At 43.1% G+C, this 17,061-nt stretch overlaps 1 protein-coding gene across 3 annotated transcripts in view; it reads right to left on the bottom strand.

Annotated features, from left to right (window-relative positions):
- Window positions 1–16,105, bottom strand: part of LOC126169222 (titin homolog) — a 220,317-nt gene extending 204,212 nt beyond the window's left edge. For all 3 annotated transcript variants that reach the window (XM_049920623.1, XM_049920624.1, XM_049920625.1), the window contains exon 1: window positions 15,956–16,105. The gene's annotated coding sequence lies outside the window, so the exon portion shown is untranslated. The remainder of the gene's footprint in view (window positions 1–15,955) is intronic.
- Between the last annotated feature and the right edge of the window lie 956 nt (window positions 16,106–17,061).

The raw sequence follows: 17,061 nt of genomic DNA, 5'->3' as shown, positions 1-17,061 counted from the left end.
ACTTGAGCAAAGAATGAGGAAAAAAATTGAAAATTTGTGGTAAGTTCCTGTGGGACCAAACTGCTGAGGTCATCGGTCCCTAGGCTTACACACTACTTAATATAACTTAAACTAACTTACGCTAACGACAACACACACAGCTATGCCCGAGGGAGGACTCGAACCTCCGACGGGGGCAGCCGCGCGAACCGTGGCAAGACACCGCGCGGTTACCAAAGTATGGGGCACATGAACAGAGCAGATATGACAGTTGGCCTGAGGTTTAATTACAGTGAGACTAAAATAATGTACAATCAAATTGTGAACAGGACAATAGTATACTTAGGTGAAATGAAAATAACAAGCCGTTGGAGAATAAACAGGAAGGTAAAAAATGACTTGGAATTCATTTCGGAAAATGAATACTGTATTGAGAATTAAATTCCCAAGGTGTCTTAGGTACAAAATCTGAACCCAGTAATAAGTGAAACAAAGATTTTAAATATACAAGCAGTCCAAAAAACTGAGGGTTGTCCGAAGGGAAACTCAGAAAAAGTCAAGCCTAATCTCGCTACTTCCTTTTCAGGTAGAATGACGAATACACATATTTGTGTAAAGGAGTTGTCTGCTCTTTGGAGAAAGAAAAACTAGTGACAAAGTGCCGGCCGGAGTGGCCCAGAGGTTCTAGGCGCTACAGTCTGGAGCCGCGCGACCGCTACGGCCGCAGGTTCGAATCCTGACTCGGGTATGGATGTGTGTGATGTCCTTAGGTTAGTTAGGTTTAAGTAGTTATAAGTTCTAGGGGACTGATGACCACTGCAGTTAAGTCCCATAGTGCTCAGAGCCATTTGAACCATTTTTTTTAAGTGACAGAGTTTTAATTCTCTTTTTAACTCCTAAATCGAATCGACTAACATATTTTTGTGATTAACTTGACAAGAGTACAAACAGTTTCATACATTCGGCTACATAGTATCGGCTCTGGTGCCATGCCAAGAGCTGACAAGAAACCCAAAGAAAGACAAGTATTCATCCAAAACAAAATTTTTAAATAACAAAGTGTTGAAACGTACAGACTGCACTTACGAAAGTGTGTTTCGTACTAAGCTTTTCATTTTTAAATTATGTAGTGAAAGTGTAATGATACCTCTTTAGATTAACATTGCTACACTCGTACAATATGAATTCAGCAGTGTTGTGGAACGTTGGCAAGAAAAAATCACGGATCTGCTGCTAGTTGCGTTGTTCAGGTAATGCTAGTGAGTGCATTTTCGGGCAAGTTGGTGAGGTCGGGTGCTGAGCAGGTAAAAGTTTGGGAGCTTTAGTGAGTCGTACCAAACGAATAATGAAAAACTGCACGTCTGGCGTTGCGAGACGGGACATAAAAACAAACAAATAGGTAACTCAAAGACTGCAGGACGTGGTAGTGACTGTTCTTAAACCGAAGTGGACGTTGGCTGGCTATACAGCGAAAAGAAATGATGGGAGATGCTGTATTGCATACATCGTGATAAGAAAGACCTAGAGGCCTAGGTATAAAGAAACTAGTAGGACAAACATGGATGCGAAGATCTGAAGACTGCTATGTTTGGAGGTGACTGGAAGAGGCCTATGTCCAGCAGTGGATGATAAATGGCTCATGAGAATAACAATGACGACGATGATGGTGATGATGATGACAATGATGATGAGTGCGTGGGATAACCGCGAGAGTGCTCCTGCTATCACACGAAACAGCAGCCCAGACCATAACTCCAGGTGTAGATCAAGTATATGCAGACAGCTTGGTTGCAGGCCCACAACTGGCCTTGTCATAAACGACACAGGGCCATCACTGACACCGAAACAGAACCAACTTTCATCAGGAAACACAACAGCCCTCCACCCTACCCTCCAATGAGCTCTCACTCGATGTCACGGATGTTGCAAATGGTGGTTTTGGTCAGTAGAATGCACGCTACAGGGCTTCTGGCTCGGAAATTTCCTCGAAGTTACCGGTTTGTAACAGTTCGTTATGTCACTGCGGTGCCAAATGCTGCTCAGATTTGTGCTGCAGATGCAACACGATGCGCCAGGGCCATACGCAAAACACGATGGTCTTCCTTCTTGGCAGTGTCACGTGGCCGTCCGGACCCGAATCTTCTTGTGATCGTACATTCTCGTGATCACCATTGACAGTAGTCATATGCAGTGACTACAATCCTGCCAAGTCTTTCTGCAATGTCGCACAAAGAACATCCACCTTCTAGTAGCCCTATTACACGATCTCGTTGAAACTCTGAGTGGTGTTGATCATGGCGTCTTCGTCGCCTTACAGGCACTCTTGACTAAAATCAACTCACCACGTCCAGTCTCAAAAGTGACTTACGCTCAAGACGGTTATAGAGTGTATTTAAAGCAAACTTGATTTACAACGTCATAAAGTCGCTACTAGCTCAACTCTTATGCGACTGGAGCGAAATTGGAATAGATGTATTTCAGATGTCTAAACATACTCATCAACTGATGGCTATGTCGCACAATTCCTTCTTGGCGTCGCGATATTTTTCCCTTTATTTTATATTCTCTGAGAATCCATTGGCTACCTACAGACACCAAACTGCAAGCGTGCGTCCATGTCTGCCTTTATCTGTGCTTATTTTTTATAATATCTTAGTTAACTGAAAATCCCATCAATGATGATGATGATGATATTGATGTTTGGTTTGTGGGGCGCTCAACTGTGCGGTTATCAGCGCCCGTACAAATTCCCAACCTGTGCTCAGTCCAATGTCGCCACTTGCAGGAATGATGATGAAATGATGAGGACAACACAAACACCCAGTCATCTCGAAGCAGGTGAACATCCCTGACCCCGCCGGGAATCGAACCCGGGACCCTGAATCTCATCGATTGGAAATTACACACAATGATATTTTCTGCCTGTATAACAAGTGAAAGCGGTGAAAATTCATCGGAAAATCTGAGAAGTTTGTGGGTGAAACACTATGAGCCATGGGCTTATAAGAAAGTGAGTTGGGGCATATAATAAATTCCGTACTAATGATCAGAACGAAGAGCAAAACAGGTGAGCACCAGGTACGACTGTACACCACATGCACGAAATCTGTGAAAAAATTTCAAAAATTGACGCATTTTCGTTTCAGCGATATCTAACGAGTTTCCCCAAGTTTCAAGAGGTGTTCCGTTCGAAATTCTTACAGAAAATGTGAATTACCCGAAGATGTATTCACACTGGGTACCGTAATTACTGACTGAGGTGCACAACACCACTCTTAACCAGAGTTCTGAATTTCCTTCAGCGGTACTGTATTGACTGCTAGTGATTGCTACTTGTTCCTGCACTTGTGGAAATAAATAAAATAAAATAGGAATAAAAATAAACATCTACTAAGACAGCGCCACGAGAAATCCGATGATGTCAAGCTGCAATGCTGGCATAGTAAGATATAAGATTTTTTATGAAAACGGAATGTATAAGTTGGTAGCTCGTTATAGCAAGTACTTTAATGGTGGTAGTAATTGTACTAAAAAGGCGATTAAGTTGTAGGTTTTCATGTATTGTGAAAACATTTTTAAAAATTATACTTGTTTGTTTTTATGAACAATGGCATTTTTAAAATAATAAAGGAAAAACAATACGCCGCAGACAGCCCTAACCCACCAGGCCAACGATGTCCGGCTGGCACTCCGCCATGACTCGCGATGTTCAACAATGCTCGAGTGACGACACGACACGAAGACCGTTGCGCGGTAACGAATAAATAGATCGGTTGTTCCACTCGTTTGTTCTACGAGGTGTTCCAAGGTTTCGCTTCTTTAAGCAGTAGATTTCGGAGAATACAACTACCATGAAACTCATTGACGATTTCGCCAGCAGCGCGAGACAAAATCTGAGGCAGAAGAATATGCTTTACACCACGGCGAAAACTGCAAAAATAGGTCACTGAGGAAATGTACGACGTAACGGCTGCTGTGACACCATTTCTTTGTACGTATACTGAATTTAATTTCTTAATAACGTTATTGTTTATCGTTCATTCGTTGGTTCCGCGACAAATTATGTTTTTATTTTTGGCTATGGTCATGACAAACAAAATCCTGTCTCTCCTGTTCTGATGACAATTTCAATATTTCGTCGATCTATTGATCTTTCCTCTTCACGATAAATATGTTTATTTTCATTCCGGTACAGTTGTAGAACCTTTTTTTACGACAATAGATTCGTTATCTTTCCGATACACGTTTCTCTTATTAAGGCACATTCGTACTTGTAACTAATATTTCTTATCCCGATGCAACAAATTTTATTTAAGCTTCAGAACATGGACAAGGATTATCAAATTATAGTCGCTATGGTGTTTACGTAGCCTGACGCATGTTGATTCACTACGGCATTGGTCAAATGGACGGCTAGTATCGCAGTTTCAATTTTATCCATCACAAAGGAAGTGTTTGACGATTCGTCTTTGTGCATGAGAGAAGATTTCTACTATATTCGTTGTGGAGTAATAGTAGAGACGAAAAAGCAAATCATATATTTATCACTAGTTAATGTGAAAACCATACAAATAATAAGAGTGCTAGTATTTCCATTGTACCAAAGTTATCCACTTCACGTGGTATCTGACGAAGTCCTGAAAATTCTAAAAACGATTCATAAATGAATAAATTGTAGAAATATAACACCAATATTGTGCCTTTCTCCTCTAAATATGAAATTGTTCCACTTAGGAAAAAAGGAGAAATACATGCGCACAAATAAATTATTTGCAGGGAGAAGATCAGTTATTACTATAACGTGTTGAAATTATTTAATAGGATCCTAGTGGGAATATGAACTAAGCTGTGGGCAAAGAAAGCCACTTACGTAAATAAGAGACGTTGAGCAGGTAATGAACAGCGAAAAACTAAAAATGTCGATTAATTTGGGCCCTTCATCTGAGGACTGATATACAGGGGTGTATTTTCGAATGCCATCGCATCTCATTGCCTGTTCAACGCCTCTTGTAAATGATGTAGTTTTTATCCCCCTATACTTTCTATAAATACATGTTTTATTAGTGTAAAGTAGTATTTCTGCCTCCCAACAATTTCAAACTTTATTGCATAATCCAGAATTACGAAGGCATTTTACAGATTATGAAAATTTTGTTAATTTTTTTTTTCATTGCATGTGGTGTGAGCTGAAATTAATTAAGTTTATTGTGTTTCTTCATGTACGCTGTATAATTGTTGAGAAAGTAGACTCGTATTAAGGAGTAGCAGCACTCAAATCGCCACCGAACAATGTTGACTTCCCAGGTTTTCCTTTCGAACTGTAGCCTATGTCTTACATCATCCTTGTCCCATCTATTTCCGTTTCGTCCTTACTTGTAAGCTTTGCTTCACATATTTGTAAAACGTAGCTTATGTTTGTGAAACCGATCCGCAAAACGGAACTTCGGTCTGAAACAAAGTTGAAAAAGCATACAGGGAAGTCTCCAGGCTTACACAATGTTCAGATAATTTACGGGGAAGCAGCCGGATAAGGTTGTCGACAACCACGTATATGTCGACAGCTGATCAACCTGACATTTAAAGGCATTTTCAAGGCAAAACTGCAGCAAGTAACCTAACACACACACACGCATACGATAGCCCCGCACAGCAAAAAGCGACTGGCGCCAGAAGTTATCCATAGTGAAAATTAGTAAACAATGGCTGAAGTAACATTAAATCTGTCCTCCTGTTTTTTGGCAAGGGAGAGAGTACAGTCCCACGCACAATTTAAGTAAAAACCTCCATCTCTATTGGCAAGATTACTTGCAACTGCTCCCTTAATGATACTATCACAGTAGCTGGAAGTGCATCTTAGAATATCCGTTTTGTTATGTTCCATAGAATGACCGGTGCGCCGGCCGTGGTGCCCGAGCGGGTCTAGGCGCTACAATCTGGAAGCGCGCGACCGCTACGGTCGCAGGTTCAATCCTGCCTCGGGCATGGATGTGTGTGATGTCCTTGGGTTAGTTAGGTTTAAGTAGTTCTAAGTTCTAGGGGATTGATGACCCCAGATGTTAAGTCCCATAGTGCTCAGAGCCATTTGAACCAATGACCGGTGCCAAGCCAATGTTCTGCAATAATCGATAGCGACCAACTATCTACAGTAGTAGGGTAGTGAGGTTGTCACTCCACTTTTGATATCAAATTGATATTCAAATTAATTGAATTGATCAATTAATCACCACCACCCCCGCCCACCCCCGCCCCCTACCAGGCCCACCCTCGCCCATCCCCGCCCCTGAATGACGTCACGTGTTTTCTCAGCTGCACGTGTGCCCCAGACCCCTCCTCCCACTCCCCCCCCCCAATTCCCTTCCCCTCAACCTAACCTATCGGCGGGAATTTAGAATGTTGTAGGGAATTTCGAATTTTGGCAGGAATTTCGAATTTTGGTGGTAATTTCTTTGTCCCAGGACTGTGCTGACATCTAGCAAGTACCACCCGTGTTTGTGGGGTAGTACCAACGCATCAGCTGGCATGTGTAGTACAGCGCTGTACATGGACTCGTTTTTGGACAGTATAGTACAGCGCAATATCTACGCAGTAGAGTGTAGAGCTGTACCTGAATTCGCTTCCAGACGGGGTGGTACAGCGCAGTATTCGTACACTAGAGTATAGCACTGCACCCGGACTAGTTTCGGATGGATGGTACAGCGTAACAGCAGGACACACTAGTGTCTCGTAGTATCCGAGCGTGATTGCAGGATTGTGCAGCGCGCGATAGAAAGGTATTCGCGTGGGACAGTCGCCTTCCCTCCCAAGGACAACTTGCACACAAAATGATGCAGTTCAGCTAGCAGATTACAGTTGGATTGCATGTAAAATCATATGTAGAATGTATGACCGGAAGATTACGTGACCATTGTGAATATTTAAAAAGGAGGCATGACAGACGCAACCGATCAGTCTTTTGTGGTAGTTGAAAGCGTCAACATGGTTTCATCCCCAGTGCCTAACATGCCTCAGCTATTAGGGAGGAGTACGAGACCAACCGACGAACGCTTTGGTTTATGGTTACTACTGGAGGACCTGGACAATATTGTTTCTGACATTGGCAACATAAATTGCACCGAAAATGGTACGCTCCTTGGCAAGAAGAATTTGAATGTGCTTACTCCTATTACAGAACCGTTTTGCGATAGTATTACGGTAGTTAAAATCTGTGATCAAGGGGACTGTCAGGTGCCGTTAGAGAAGGAACGATCTGTAATGTTAAAGGAGATGTGTACCTAAATTGTGCAAATGGCTCTGAGCGCTATGGGACTTAACATCTGAGGTCATCAGTCCACTAGAACTTAAAACTACTTAAACCTAACTAACCTAAGGACATCACTCACATCCATGCCCGAGGCAGGATTCGAACCTGCAACCGTAGCGGTCGCGCGGTTCCAAACTGAAGCGCCTAGAACCGCTCGGCCACACCGGCCGGCGATGTGTAGCTCATTTAACTATTATCTACGTAGTAAATTCTCCAAGTTCGTTACTGCAAGATATGGTGTCAAGGCGAAGCTACCATTTCTCCTACATGGAAGCGACAGTGTGACAGCAAGAGGAATAATGGATAAAATCGGCAAGGAAGCACTGGAAACCATTTCGAAGAAATATAAAAATACTGTGGCTATACCATATAAAGTGGAATGGGCCGACGATAAATTAGATGTTGTAATGGAAGAGTTGCCTGGAATATTGCAGCATCTGCTTGTGGGCGATTGTTACCTTTCGGACTTAGACATAACGCAAGACTTTACTGGAATTTTTAATAAAATGGAGATGTGAGACTACCTAATATTAACCCACGACTTCTGCATGGAAGGAGATCATCAGGGAAGCAGCAATGTGATTGTGGACAACGATAAGACAGCTGGAATAGACTGTTTAACATGGATGAGCTCCATTTGTAAAGGTATACAACAAATTTATATGTCAAATCATAAGTCCAGGAGTAAACCATCTTATAGATTTTATAAAGTGTCCAGAAACGCGACTACGAGAACGTTTTACGTCTTCTTTGGCTAAGGAGCATGGCATTTCCAGCCTGGAAGCTACAATATATAACTACAGAATGGATCGCCTGTTCGACCCAGTGCAAAGTTGTTTTAGTGTATTTACAATGTGATCCACTTTACTCTATGCCAACTGCCTACGTGCAGTGTCAGCTAACTAATAATTTACAGAACAGTTGCTGTGTGGTGTTTAACAATGTTCTGCAATTTGTCTACTGGGGTAATAAGAACACCCGAAAACTGACTGGTGTGCAAGTAAGTCTGCCAGACTCTCAAGACCGAGAAGAGCTTATAACTTATGCTCTGTCTGCATACAGTCTTAGTTACCTGCCTGCTGTTAGGTTTAAGTAGTTCTAAGTTCTAGGGGACTTATGACCTAAGCTGTTGAGTCCCATAGCGCTCAGAGCCATTTTTAGCCATTTTTGAACCATTTTTACTATATTAAGGGATACAGGAAAAACATGTTTATTAAGCTCTATTCTTAGTACGTGGAAGTTCTTAATTCTGACCCCAACAAAGACAATATAAGTATTACGTGGAAGTGTTAAGTTAAAGCAGGAGAAACTTACTTTTCTCAGTCTAGAACACTGTTGTCCACAATGCCAAAAATGGTTCAAATGGCTCTGAGCACTATGCGACTTAACTTCTGAGGTCATCAGTCGCCTAGAACTTAGAACTAATTAAACCTAACTAACCTAAGGACATCACACACATCGATGCCCGAGGCAGGATTCGAACCTACGACCGTAGCGGTCACGCGGTTCCAGACTGAAGCGCCTTTAACTGCACGGCCACACCGGCCGGCCCTCCACAATGCCGTCCGATATAGATATCGCCGAATTGGGACTGGTTCCTACGAATAATGTTGTACCTCAAGCCTTAAGAAAAAGGGCCAATGTATCAAACAGACTTAAACCATTCCCCTTTAAAGAAATCACTCCTTTAAGCGTAGTTAATGTATTAATTGTACGAAAAGAAAACTAGAAATGGAGAACATCGAAGTAAAGAAAAGGAATCTGGAGCATATGGAGGAAACAGCATGCATAAAGGAACAATACAAGCTGCAATTGGTGAAGTAAGAAGCTATTTCGGATGTGCAGGCCAGGTTTACATACGAATTTAAACAGACTCTATGGAAAAATCTGACTACGAAGAGGCAATACAAAATATTGGCATTTACAGTAAACCGAAATGGAAACTGGTCACGTGTTAGAGTACTGGCCGAAATCAATAGAATGGAGAACGTTTACTATATTAAGAGCCGGCCGGTGTGGCCGAGCGGTTCTAGGCGCTACAATCTGGAACCGCTCGACTGCTACGGTCGCAGGTTCGAATCCTGCCTCGGGCATGGATGTGTGTGATGTCCTTAGGTTAGTTAGGTTTAAGTAGTTCTAAGTTCTAGGGGACTGATGACCTCAGAAGTTAAGTCCCATAGTGCTCAGAGCCATTTGAACCATTTTACTATATTAAGGGATACAGGAAAAATGTGTTTATTAAGCTCTATTCTTATTTGGATCGGCTTAAAAAGGGTGGTTATATTCTATCTAAGTGTGGCGAGCTGGATGTTGTCCACCTTGCAACAGAACAGCCGTTTGCCGTGTTTAAAACTGATGGAATAATTACATTTAATGGACACTCGTTTGCAGAAGTTGTAAACTTTAAGTTCTATACAGAAATCTCGCAAGAATGTGAAGCAGAAGAGTGGCCGACATACACACAGAGAGACGTGGAACGATTTAACAATAGCGTCGTGGATGAGATGCGAGGAAAAATTAAAATCCCCGAATGCTCTCACCTAGAAGCAGGAAGGAACTGAGCTAATAGTTAAAGCCATAAAACAAGTGCTTTACAGGAATAAAATTAGATATGTATTAGAATTCTAGAATATACCTTCTCTGTATTTGTCAAATTACTGGATGGAGAAATAAATAGATGATTCCGATATGGATTTAAGTTATAAGTTAAAAATTAAATTGGACATTATTAAAACTACACCTAACAAAAATAAGGAAACAAATGTTTTCTGTGGTTAAATATACATGCAAAAGTTAATAACTATTTTGTACGAGAATATTTAGCTATCTTATTCGCTAACCTACGAAAAATCCTAAGACATTTCCAATATACAACGATCTATGCGAATGTATTTCGGATGCGGAAGTGGGTAGTTGGATGACCTTGAAAAGTAGTTGAAACTAGGTAGTTGAAAGCGTAGCGACCCCCTTTTCTTACCTATGTGGTGTGTAGTCGTCTTAATTTTCCCAACAAGAAACATCACCGATACTGCTCGTACTATCTCTTCTACTACTTCGTGTTGCAGAGGAAAGCTTCGTTTGGCGCTGGCCTTACACAATGTTCACGATTGGCGTAGCTACGACACCATGTTTCCGTTTCCACCGAGTGGTTAAAACGCGCTCCTGTCGCGTTAACTCAGCTCGTCCTGTTTCCACACAGGATGCAGAACGTCTTAGATACATCGTTCTCCGACTTCCGTAGATGTCAGACTTAAATTGGTACGATCACATGGATTAAGCTGCAGGGAGGAGCAGTTACAAGATGTAGAGGGACTGTCTAAAAACAACACTAGAGTTATTGGTGTATGGGTTCCTTAGCTGGAAGGTTCGAAAAAAAAGGTGACTCGTTTCGATATACGAGAGTGGCACGAATATGATTCACCAATGGCTGTAATAATTAAAAGACGTATCTACAAGATCCAACGCAAAAATGTGGTTGAATGGATATACTTGATTCCAAATTGCGGCTAGCATTTCGGACAGCATTTCTGCCTGAAAGCGTAACACTATCAGCGACTGTATGTGTCTGTAGACGCAAGACGCTTTTTATGCAGGGTGATGGTAACATAGGCGTTATGATCGTGTTTTCTTAACAGCGCAGTCCTTACGCGAAATGTATGTGTGGGTTGTATAATCCCTCTGTGGACAGCTTCAGATGTCATTTCTCAATATTGTTCCTCGAAAAGAACATCTGTTCCCTCCATGGCGCTGTGAGGGTAAGTCAAAAGGCCTTCGTTTTTGGCAGTTGTGATTGTACATCAAGAAGAACGCACGTTCAACTACCACCCCTCTGCACTCTACAAACTTTTAGGATGACAATTTTCCCTCAGTACATGTGCTGCTTTATGACCCGTTCATTACGAGTGCTGGTTTTTTCACAACAATTTCGAAGTGTAATTAGAACTATGATGCATTTTTTCCATCAGTTGTGGTAGCGTGTATTGGTTTCGATTACCTGGGCTGGTGGATAGTTCTTGACCAGGCATCTGTAGCGAACTCTGACGTCAAGCAGTGATGAACTCCTCTCTGTCCAACACCAGCATCTTGTCAGTTGAACGTAAGAGGCCTGTTTTTTAAGTAATTTTATTTTTACATGAAAGTCTATACCTTAGTCTACGCACTGACGCCATTACAGTCTGATTCTTCCTCGTTTACGGTGTGTACTGAGTGTTTAAGATGCCTCCGATAATCGTGAGTCCCGCTGACTGTTTTAAGATTCCTCAGTGCTAAAGGCCTAAAAGCGATCGACATTCATCGTGATATCTGTGCAGTTTACGGAGAAAACATTGTGAGTGACCGGCCGCAGTGGCCGAGCGGTTCTAGGCGCTTCAGTCTGGAACCGCGCAACCGTTACGGTCGCAGGTTCGAATCCTGCTTCGGGCATGGATGTGTGTGATGTCCTTAGGTTAGTTAGGTTTAAGTAGTTCTAAGTTCTAGGGGACTGATGACCTCGGATGTCAAGTCCCATAGTGCTCAGAGCCATTTGATCCATTTGAACCATTGTGAGTGATGGAATGGTAAGAAAGTGGGTGAGAGCATTTAAAGATGGCCGCCCAAATGTGCATGATGAACAACGGAGTGGGTGTCCTTCGGTCGTTAACGAAAGTTTGGTGCAGGAACTGGACAATAAGGTGAGGGAAAACAGACGCTTTACGATTTCCTCCTTGCGGGATGACTTTCCTAATGTTTCTCGTAGTGTTTTGTATGGCATTGTGACCGAGCACTTGAATTATCGAAAATTGTGCGCACGTTGGGTACCGAAAATGTTGACGGATGTGCACAAAACCGAACGTTTAGAAAGTGCATTGACTTTCCTTGAGCGGTACAACAACGACGGTGCTGATTTCTTAAGCCAATTTGTTACGGGCGATGAAACATGGGTGGCCGACGTCACACCAGAATCAAAGCAACAGTCCATGGAAGTTGAGCAAAGGCATCGTTTTGCTGCAAGACAGTGCCCGTCCGCATGTGGCGAATCAGACCAAAGATCTCATCACATCTTTTCGATGGGAAACTCTAGATCATCCTCCGTACAGTCCCGATCTTGCGCCCCGTGCCTACCATCTGTTCCTGCACTTGAAACACCTGGGCGGTCAGCGTCTTCAAGACGATGACGAAGTCAAAGCAGTGGTATTGCAGTGGTTAACAAGTCAGGCGGCAGACTTCTATGAGGACGGTATTCAAAAACTGGCACAACGTTATGACAAGTGCCTCAATATTGACGGAAATTATGTAGAAAAGTAGATTAAGGTACAGGCTTTCATGTAAAAATAAAATTATTGAGATATCTTAGCACGTTTTTTTTTTAATTTGAAAACGGTACTTACTTAAAAAACACGCCTCGTATTTCCCACCAAAAACAATAAAGATAGTACCTTACACCCCCTGCCTTTTTCCCGCCAGCTTGTAGGTGCAGGGTAAAGTTTGAGTGTGTGTGTCGCTAGTTCTGAGTGGTACTGCGAAACTTTTTCCCAGCAGGATAACACCAGTAGTATGGTATTGTCAGTTTTTGAACTATATTGCATTTTTATACCGTCCTTGAGTAGCACTGTGCATATAGTTGTGTAATTAGGACCGATCTTTGTGATTAATTATGTAATGAGGATCGCACTTTGCTTCAGTTTCCCGACCAAAATAAATAAAGTACACTAGCCCAACCTTCCTCTCCCACAGCTGAACAGTTTTCATGTGTTAGAGGATGCACCCTGGCTTTCCATCCAGTGGCACCAGGTGCGAGTCCCAGAAAGGGCATCGCCATTTTTAATTTTCCATCAATTCCAAGCGGCTCTAGTGGTTTAATTGTGTTGCGGGGGGGGGGGGGAGGGGTACACTTGGGTTTTCAGTCCAGGAGGACCAGGGCTCGAGTCCCAGAAAGAATACCACCAATTTTAATTCCCCACCAATTCCCAGGTGGGGGGGGGGGGTTGGTCTGGGATGTCAGCACAGCCGTGGGACAAAGAAATTCCTACCAAAATTCGAAATTCCCGCCAAAATTCGAAATTCCCGACAAATTTCGAAATTTCCAACAATAGGGTAGGTTGAGGGTAGGGGTGGTTGGAGGGGGAGTACGGGGCTGGGACACATGTGCAGCTGAGAAAACACGTGACGGCTTTCGCGGCGGGGATGGGCGGGGGAGGGTGTGGACGGGAGCGAGTGTGATCGAGGGTGGGGGTGATTAATTGATTTGCATATCAATTTGATATCAAAAGTAGAGTGACAATCCCACTACCCTACTACTATCGACCAACCGTGCACCAGTTGAGTGACAACATCGAGTTGGCACCAAGTCACACGGCCTTCCCACCGTACCCAGGGAGCATCTCCAGCAAGCTTCCTCATATTTGCGAAAATATTATGTGAAACGTATTTTCTGACCTCCATCTTAAATTAGATCCTTTTAGAACGATCTTGGTTTGCATAAGGCGAATGTCTACCGTATTTCTTTCTGTTGTGGCATGTCATACATTTGTCTGACTATCAGGACCGTGGAGCACTGGTGTACTGAATATAAACGTCACACACGCTTACAACAGCTGAACAAATCTGCGATTCCTATTGCCCTGTCACCGGTCATCCTATGGATTATGACAACACGGAAGCACTTCTAGCCATTGGGACAGTGTTATGAAAATAGCTGAAATTAAACTAGCAAGTAACCTCTTATACAGAGATGGAGGGAGGTTTTTGTTTGAAATCTGTTTGGAATCTTGCTCCCTCCTTTGTCAAAAAACAGAAGACAGAGTTGATGCGACAGGTTGTTTGTTAATTTTCTCAGTCGATAACTTCTGACATCGGTCATCTTTGGTTCTGAGATGCGCTAGTATTTGCAGTGTGTGTGTGTTATCTTTCCGAGAATTTCTCTGTAAACCGTGGTTTTTAAATTCACATGCACAGCGCTTACTTGCTGCAGCTTTCCCTTGAAAATGACAGGGTATTCACTTGTCGAAACATCAGCGTTGTCCATTCCTGTAAGTTATGTGGACGCTCAGTAAATCTACTTAACAGCGTATATTTTCGAGACACAGCTTTGGAATGAGTATAAACTAGCACAAGCCTATAAACCATGAAGCTACATTATTCCTGGAAATACGTATATTTTCTTACTTGACGGAAGCCGTATCTTAACATATAGCTGTCGTCCGAAGTATTCTCCTCAACCTATTTTATTTTACACTGTTTATGTTAATGATCAATATTTCAGTATTCTAAAGGGTTTTTTCTGTAACGTACCACGTAATTTTCAATCTATCAGTTATGTGCACAGCAATAATAAAAAATAAGTATGCCAACTTATTCATGAAAGTTCATGTCACCAATGCCTTTGTTGGTTGTTTCATTCACGTCTTACGTGACGAATATTTCGGATGATATACGTCATTACCAGTTATTATGCCTTTCTCTATGTGTAACAGGTCCCTAGACACACGGAAGGCGATAGGAGCCTATTAGTGCATTTTGAGCAAATTATAAACAGTCCTTTTTTCAGGTGGACGACAGAAATAAAAACACTCGCTATGCATACATATTAAGAAAATTTGGTCCAAAAGCCAATTACCCGTTCCAGCCATGATTTTCTATCGAAAATCAAAATCAGAAACAAGATATCGCACATAACTGACAAATTTTATTCCCCTTTCTCCAAATAACAGTTCAGTACGGTATGGTTTAAAATAACCGAGGGCTTCTCAAATAGATAGATAGAAACAAAAAACATCAAAAACATAAATATAAACGTTTCTTTGATCATTTGATACTTTGGACATTGCGTTGTCAGACCTTGAAGCGCTTCCCCGAAATATTATTAGTACTCAGAATATTAAAAAATACTAAAGCTTCACGTAGAACAAAAATGTAGCAGTGAATTCTGTCAGTGGTGAAAGTTTTTGGAATTGGAACTTCCGTTTTATCCAATGAGCAACTGACTGGTATGTCGTTTTCCCATAGAAACATTGTCACGTGCAGTTTCTCGGGTGCACCGTCTTGCTGACCAGTACTGCTGAGGGAGAACGAATGAATTAGGATCTATAAATAACCATAAGAAAGCTTCATTCGACTTTTGCCAAGAAAAGCGTACTGCAATTTGAGAAGACTACGACTGTTGCTCGATAAGGTAACGCACTACATTATTTAACAGTATTTAACGCACTACATCCCCAGAGAATTCGAACCGTACCGGTACGCGTAATACAGTGCCGTCTTAGTTAATTATTGCAACGGGTCGCGACGGACGGAAGATGCTTCTGCCAGCTGATATTCAATGTAGTCCAATAGCCACTCCTTGATGTCGAGAAAAGTGAACCACAGAAACGAACGGTTGTGATATCCGTAGCATTTTATACAACTGAAAACACATGACAAGGTCGCTGTCAATTTTCAGCAACATGTCGTCCATATAGCCGTTATGGATCTACGTGACTGTCTAAAGACGGATCAAAATCGCATTCACTTCAGAGTATTACATTTTGAAACACGCTAGTGCTACACGCTGACTGGACCGAAATACACTGTAACGTAATATTTGTTTCTGTATATGGGCACCACACATGCAGCGCAGTCAGAGGTAGCAGCTGGAGCCACCCGTCATTCAGCGATGTCAGCCTGAGGTGTAGGTGGTGGCAGCGGCAGTGCGGTACTTACTTGTGAAGTAACGCGAAGTAATCCCGCTGTGAGCAGCTGTCCCTGGCGTGGGATAAAGAGAAAAGTAGACTGCGGAATGCACGCGGGCACTGGGCGAGTAGCAAGTGGAGCGCTCCCAACCCCCGAATTAACCTGGCGCCGGGATGCGAGCCAATGGCGTTCTGGCCTCGCCAGAGAGCCCTGCCGCGGCATCTGCCGGTCACACAGTTGTCGCAGCCGCGCGGCGCGGGGCGGCGCGGAAAAAATCCGCACGCGACACCTGCCCCGCGCCCACGACACTTTCACACACGGGGAACCCCTCTCCCTCCCCGCCTAGCAGCGTCTTGCCAGACACAGGCCGTGCGTTGCTGAATTGGGTGCGTTCGTGACACCGATGATGTCACTTACTCGGTCTACGCGCTACGATTCGTGCGCATCAGTAATGTGAAATTTAGTACGGAACTCCCACCTGTGGCAGCGACAATGCCTCTAACCCAGCGTAGCGTAGCGTCGAACTGGGCCTGCAATCAGATACTGATACGCCATTCCATACTGCTTCAGTCTCGTGTTATTCACCTGTCGTCCTAGCTCTTCGTTGTACTCCTCTCTCCGCAGCATATAAACAGGTGCTTTCGATGGTTTAGAGATATGGAATACGTGCTGCCCAAAGGGAAGGTCGAACGACGTCATTATCGCGGCGCGTTGCGACAGCCTTGGCAACATGCGGTCTTGCATTATCTTGCTCAAAGATGTCACCATGAAGATCACGAAGATGGGACACACAGCTGCTGGCCATAATACGTCGGATTTGTAATATCAGCAGTCCAAATTATCAGCTATGCCAGTGGTTCCCAACCCGTCGATTGTTACCCCCTGAGAGGTAAAATGTAATTTGAGAATGAACAGCCGGCCACAATGGCCGAGCGGTTCTAGGCGTTTCAGTCTGGAACCCCGCGACCGCTACGGTCGCAAGTTCGAATCCTGCCTCGGGCATGGATGTGTGTGATGTCCTTAGGTTAGCTAGGTTTAAGTAGTTCTAAGTTCTAGGGGACTGATGACCTCAGATGTTAAGTCCCATAGTGCTCAGAGCCATTTGAACCACTTGATTTGAGAATGAACAAGAGTTC

The sequence above is a fragment of the Schistocerca cancellata genome, chromosome 1 (genome assembly GCF_023864275.1).
Source record: "Schistocerca cancellata isolate TAMUIC-IGC-003103 chromosome 1, iqSchCanc2.1, whole genome shotgun sequence".
NCBI classification, from domain to species: Eukaryota; Metazoa; Arthropoda; class Insecta; order Orthoptera; family Acrididae; genus Schistocerca; species Schistocerca cancellata.
The sequence above is the reverse complement of the archived record's forward strand: the minus strand, read 5'-3'. Positions and strand labels throughout refer to the sequence as shown.